This window comes from Oncorhynchus keta, chromosome 31 (assembly GCF_023373465.1).
Source record: "Oncorhynchus keta strain PuntledgeMale-10-30-2019 chromosome 31, Oket_V2, whole genome shotgun sequence".
Classification (NCBI taxonomy): Eukaryota; Metazoa; Chordata; class Actinopteri; order Salmoniformes; family Salmonidae; genus Oncorhynchus; species Oncorhynchus keta.
This window is the reverse complement of record NC_068451.1, coordinates 22462973-22469242: the sequence shown is the minus strand read 5'-3', so window position 1 is coordinate 22469242 and position 6270 is coordinate 22462973.

Genomic DNA, 6270 nt, shown 5'->3' with positions numbered 1-6270 from the left:
AACTGTACTTCCTCAGTGGTAGGGAGGCGAGCAGGCCAGAGGTGGATGACCTAACTATTATTATTGTAGAATAATAGTGAAGACGTCAAAACTATGAAATAACCTATATGGAATCACGTAGTAACCAAATCATGTAGTAAACAAATCAAAATATATTTTATATTTGAGATTCTTCAAAGTAGCCACCCTTTGCCTAGATGACAGCTTTGCATACGCTTTGCATTCTCTCAACCAGCTTCAATTAACAGGTGTGCCTTGTTAAAAGTGCATAGTTAATTTGTGGAATTTCTTGACCAAGTCCATATTATGGCAAGAACAGCTCAAATAAGCAAAGAGAAACGACAGTCCATCATTAATTTAACACGTGAAGGTCAGTCAATCTGGAAAATGGAAAATACTTTGAAAGTTTCTTCAAGTGCAGTTGCAAAAACCATCAAGCGCTATGATGAAACTGGCTCTCATGAGGACCGCCACAGGAAAGGAAGACCCAGAGTTACCTCTGCCGCAGAGGTTAAGTTCATTAGAGTTACCAGCCTCAGATTGCAGCCCAAACAAATGCTTCACAGAGTTCAAGTAACAGACATCTCAACATCAACTGTTCAGAGGAGACTACGTGAATCAGGCTTTCATGGTCAAATTGCTGCAAAGAAACCACTACTTAAGGACACCAATAAGAAGAGACTTGCTTGGGCCAAGAAACAAAAGCAATGGACAATAGACCGTTGGAAATCTGTCCTTCGGTCGATGAGTCCTTTTTTGAGATTTTTGGTTCCAACCACCGTGTCTTTGTGAGATGCAGAGGAGGTGAACGGATGATCTCCTTGTGTGGTTCCCAACGTGAAGCATGGAGGAGGTGTGATGGTGCTTGCAGGTCAGTGATTTATTTACAATTCAAGGCACACTTAACCAGCTTGGCTACCACAGCATTCTGCAGTGATACGCCATCCCATCTGGTTTGCACTTAGTAGGACTATCATTTGTTTTTCAACAGGACAATGACTCAAAACAGGTTGTGTAAGGGCTATTTGACCAAGAAGGAGAGTGATGGATTTGTTGAACACTTTTTGGGTTACTACATGATTCCATAAAGTATTTCATAGTTTTGATGTCTTCACTATTATTTTACAATATAGAAAATAGTAAAAATAAAGAAAAACGCTGGAATGAGTAGGTGTCCAAACTTTTGACTGGTACTGTATGTAGATAAATACTGAACAAAAATACAAATGCAACATGCAACAATTTTACAGAGTTACAGTTCATATAAGGAAATCAGTCAATTGAAATAAATAAATTAGACCCTAACCTATAGATTTCACATGACTGGGCTGGGGCACTGGATGTGAAGGTCCTGGGTGGATGTGGAGGTCCAAATTGTCTATAATGATGTTGGAGGCAGTTTATGGTAGAGAAATTAACATTCAATTCTCTCTGGTGGACATTCCTGCAGTCAGCAGGCCAATTGCACACTCCCTCAAAACTTGAGACATCTTTGGCATTGTGTTGTGTGACACAACTGCACATTTTAGAGAGTGGCCTTTTATTTTCCCCAGCACAAGGGGCACCTGTGTAATGATGATGCTATTTAATCAGCTTCTTGATATGCCACACCTGTCAGATGGATGGATTATCTTGGCAAAGGAGAAATGCTCACTAACAGGGTTGTATACTAATTTGTACACAAAATGAGAGAAATAACATTTCTGGGATAATTTTTTGCAGCTCATGAAACACGTTGCTTTTATATTTTTTTGTTCAGTGTAAGTTGCATGGACTCACTATGTGCAATAGTGTTTAACATGATTTTTCAATGACTACCTCATCTCTGTACCCCACACAGAATTATCTTTAAGGTATCTCAGTCGAGAAGTGAATTTCAAGCACAGATTAAACCACCAAGACAAGGGAAGCTTTCCATTGTCTCGCAAAAGCCACCTATTGGTAGATGGGGGAAAGAAAAAAAACGCACATTGAATATCTCTTTGAGCATAGTGAAGTTATTACACTTTTGGAGGTGTATCAATTCATCCAGTCACTACAACGATACAGGCGTCCTTCCTAACTCAGTTGCCGGAGAGGAAGAAAACCGCTTAGGGATTTCACCATGAGGCCAATGGTGACGTTACAACAGTTTAATGCCTGTGATAATTTTCTCCTAAGGATGGATCAACAACATTGTAGTTACTTCACTATAATAACCTTAGAGTGAAAAGAAGGAAGCATGTACAGAATAAAAATATTACAAAACATGCATGCTGGTTGCAACAAGGCACTAAAGTAATACTGCAAAAAATATGGCAAAGCAAATTCACTTTTGTCCTGAATACAAAGTGTTGTTTGGGATAAATCCAATACAACACGAGTACCAATCTCCATATTTTCAAACATTGTGGTGGCTGCATCATGTTATGCGTATGCTTGTAATTGTTAATAGACTGGGGAGTTTTTCCGGGATAAATGACTTAAATGTAAATAAAGAAATTAATTAAATAGAGCTAAGCACATGCAAAATCCTGGAGAAAAACCTTGTTCAATCTGCTTTCTACCAGACACTGGAAGATGAATTCCCCTTTCAGTAGGACAATATCCTAAAACACATGGCCAAATCTACACTGGAGTTGTTTACCAAGAAGCCAGTTAATGTCCCTGAGTGGCCTACTTATAAGGTTGACTTAAATCTACTTGAAAATCTTTGGCAAGACCTGAAAATGGTTGTCGGGCAATGATAAACAACCAATTTGACAGAGCTTAAAGACTTTTGAAAAAAAATAGTGGGAAAACTTTGCACAATTCCGTTGTGGAAATCTCTTAGACGTACCCAGAAAAACTCAGCAGTAATCGCTGCCGAAAGGTGCTTCTACAAAGTATTGACTCAGGGTTGTGAATACATACAGTTACGTTGGAGTCATTAAAACTCGTTTTTCAACCACTCCACAAATTTCTTGTTAACACACTATAGGTTTTGTTAAGTCGGTTCGGACATCTACTTTGTGCATGACACAAGTATTTTTTCCAACAATTGTTTACAGACAGATTATTTCACTTATAATTCACTGTATCACAATTCCAGTGGGTCAGAAGTTTACATACACTAAGTTGACTGTGCCTTTAAACAACTTGGAAAATTCCAGAAAATTATGTCATGGCTTTAAGCAAAACCAACGGCATCCAGAACAACAAGATAAATGTGCACAAGAATAACCTGCCATGCGCTCACAGGGAACGTTCACAAGCACTACAATAAACAATCCCACGCAAAAACATGGGGGGAACAGAGGGTTAAATACACAACAAGTAAATGAGGGAATTGAAACCAGGTGTGGAAAAACAAGACAAAACAGTAAAATTAAAAGTGGATCCACGATGGCTAGAAGACCGGTGACGCCGAGCGCCGCCGGAACAAGGAGAGGACCCGAATTCGGCAGACATAATTTGAGTAAATTGGAGGTGTACTTGTGGATGTATTTCAAGGCCTACCTTCAAACTCAGTGCCTCTTTGCTTGACATCATGGGAAAATCGAAATAAATCAGCCAAGACCTAAAAAAAAAAAATGTAGACCTCCACAAGTCTGGTTCATATCCTTGGGAGCAATTTCCAAATGCCTGAAGGTACCACGTTCATCTGTACAAACAATAGTACGCAAGTACAAACACCATGAGACCACGCAGCCGTCATACCGCTCAGGAAGGAGACACATTCTGTCTCTTACAGATGAACGTACTTTGGTGCAAAAAGTGCAAATCAATCCCAGAACAACAGCAAAGGACCTTGTGAAGATGCTGGAGAAAACAGGTACAAAAGTATCTATATCCACAGTAAAACGAGTCCTATATCAACATAACCTGAAAGGCCATTCAGCAAGGAAGCCACTGCTCCAAAACCTCCATACAAAAGCCAGACTACGGTTTGCAACTGTACATAGGAAGAAGATCGTACTTTTTGTAGAAATGTCCTTTGGTCTGATGAAACGAAAATAGAACTGTTTGGCCATAATGATCATAGTTACATTTGGAAGAAAAAGGGGAGGCTTGCAAGCCGAAGAACACCATCCCAATGGTGAAGCACAGGGGTGGCAGCATCATGTTGTGGGGGTGCTTTGCTGCAGGAGGGACTGGTGCACTTCACAAAATAGATGGCATCATGAGAAGGAAAATTATGTGGATATATTGAAGCAACATCTCAAGACATCAGTCAGGAAGTTAAAGCTTGGTCACAAATGGACAATGACCGCAAGCATACTTCCAAAGTTGTGGCAAAATGGCTTAAGCACAACAAAGTCAAGGTATTAGAGTGGCCATCACAAAGCCCTGACCTCAATCCCGTAGAAAATGTGTGGGCAGAACTGAAAAGGCGTGTGCGAGCAAGGAGACCTACAAACCTGACTCAGTTACACCAGCTCTGTCAGGAGGAATGGGCCAAAATTCACCCAACGTATTGTGGGAAGCCTGTGGAAGGCTACCCAAAATGTTTGACCCAAGTTAAACCATTTAAAGGCAATGCTACCACTACTAATTGAGTGTATGTAAACTTCTGACCCACTGGGAATGATGAAATAAATAAAAGCTGAAATAAATCATTCTCTCTACTATTATTCTGACATTTCTCATTCTTAAAATAAAGTGGTGATCCTAACTGACCTAAGACAGGGAATGTTTACTAGGATTAAATGTCAGGAATTGTGAAAAACTTAGTTTAAATGTATTTGGCTAAGGTGTATGGAAACTTCCGACTTCAACTGTATGTAAATGAGATCTGTATTTCATTTTCAATAAACCGCCAAACATTTCTAAAAACATGTTTTCACTGTCATTATGTATACATTTAACCCATTTTGAATTTAGGCTAGAGGTCGACCGACTGATTTTTCAACACAGATACCCACTATTGGAGGACCAAAAAAGCAGATACCGATAAATCGGCCGATAAAAATAAAAAAATGTATTTGTAATAATGACAATTACAACAATACTGAATGAAGCCTCAATTAAATAATGAAACATGTTCAATTTGGTTTAAATAATGCAAAAACAAAGTGTTGGAGAAGAAGGTAAAAGTGCAACGTGTGCTACGTAAGAAAGCTAATGTTCCAGTTCCTTGCTCAGAACATGAGAACATATGAAAGCTGGTGGTTCCTTTTAACATGAGTCTTCAATATTCCCAGGTAAGAAGTTTAGGTTGTAGTTATTATAGGACTATTTCCCTCTATACCATTTGTATTTCATTAACCTTTGACTATTGGATGTTCTTATAGGCACTTTAGTATTGCCAGTGTAACAGTATAGCTTCCGTCCCTCTCCTCGCTCCTCCCTGGGCTTGAACCGGCAACACAACGACCACAGCCACCATCGAAGCAGCGTTACCCATGCAGAGCAAGGTGAACAACTACTAGAAGGCTCAGAGCGAGTGACGTTTGAAACGCTATTAGCGCGTGCTAACTAGCTAGCCACTTCACTTCGGTTACACCAGCCTCATCTCGGGAGTTGATAGGCTTGAAGTCATAAACAGCGCAATGCTTGACGCACAACGAAGAGCTGCTGGCAAAACGAACGAAAGTGCTGTTTGAATGAATGTTTACACACCTGCTCCTGCCTACCACCGCTCAGTCAGATACTTATATGATAAGTCAGATTATATGCAACGCAGGACACGCTAGATAATATCTAGTAATATCAACCATGTGTAGTTAACTAGTGATTATGATTGTTTTTTATAAGAGAAGTTTAATGCTAGCTAGCAACTTACCTTTGCCTGTTACGCGAATGCAGTAAGCCGTCTCCTTGTGGAGTGCAACGAGAGATAGGCAGGTCCTTATTGCGTTGGACTAGTTACCTGTAAGGTTGCAAGATTGGGTCCCCCAAGCTGACAAGGTAAATCTGTCGTTCTGCCCCTGAACAAGGCCGTTCCTAGGCCGTCATTGAAAATAAGAATGTGTTCTTAAATAACTTGCCTAGTTAAAAAGGTATATAAATATATATATATATATATATATATATATATATTTTTTTTTTAATTGGCAAATCGGCACCCAAAAATTCCAATTTCCGATTGATATGAAAACTTGAAATCGGCCATTCCGATTAATCAGTCGACCTCTAATTCAGGTTGCAACAAAAAAATGTGGAATAAGTCAAGGAGTATAAATACTTTGAGGGCACTGTATCATTAATCCAAAAATGTATGTAGCAACTGCCAATTGCCCCATTAACTGTTTGAATAGGTTACAAACACAACCTTTATCACAATCACTGATGAGACATGGATTGACAGAA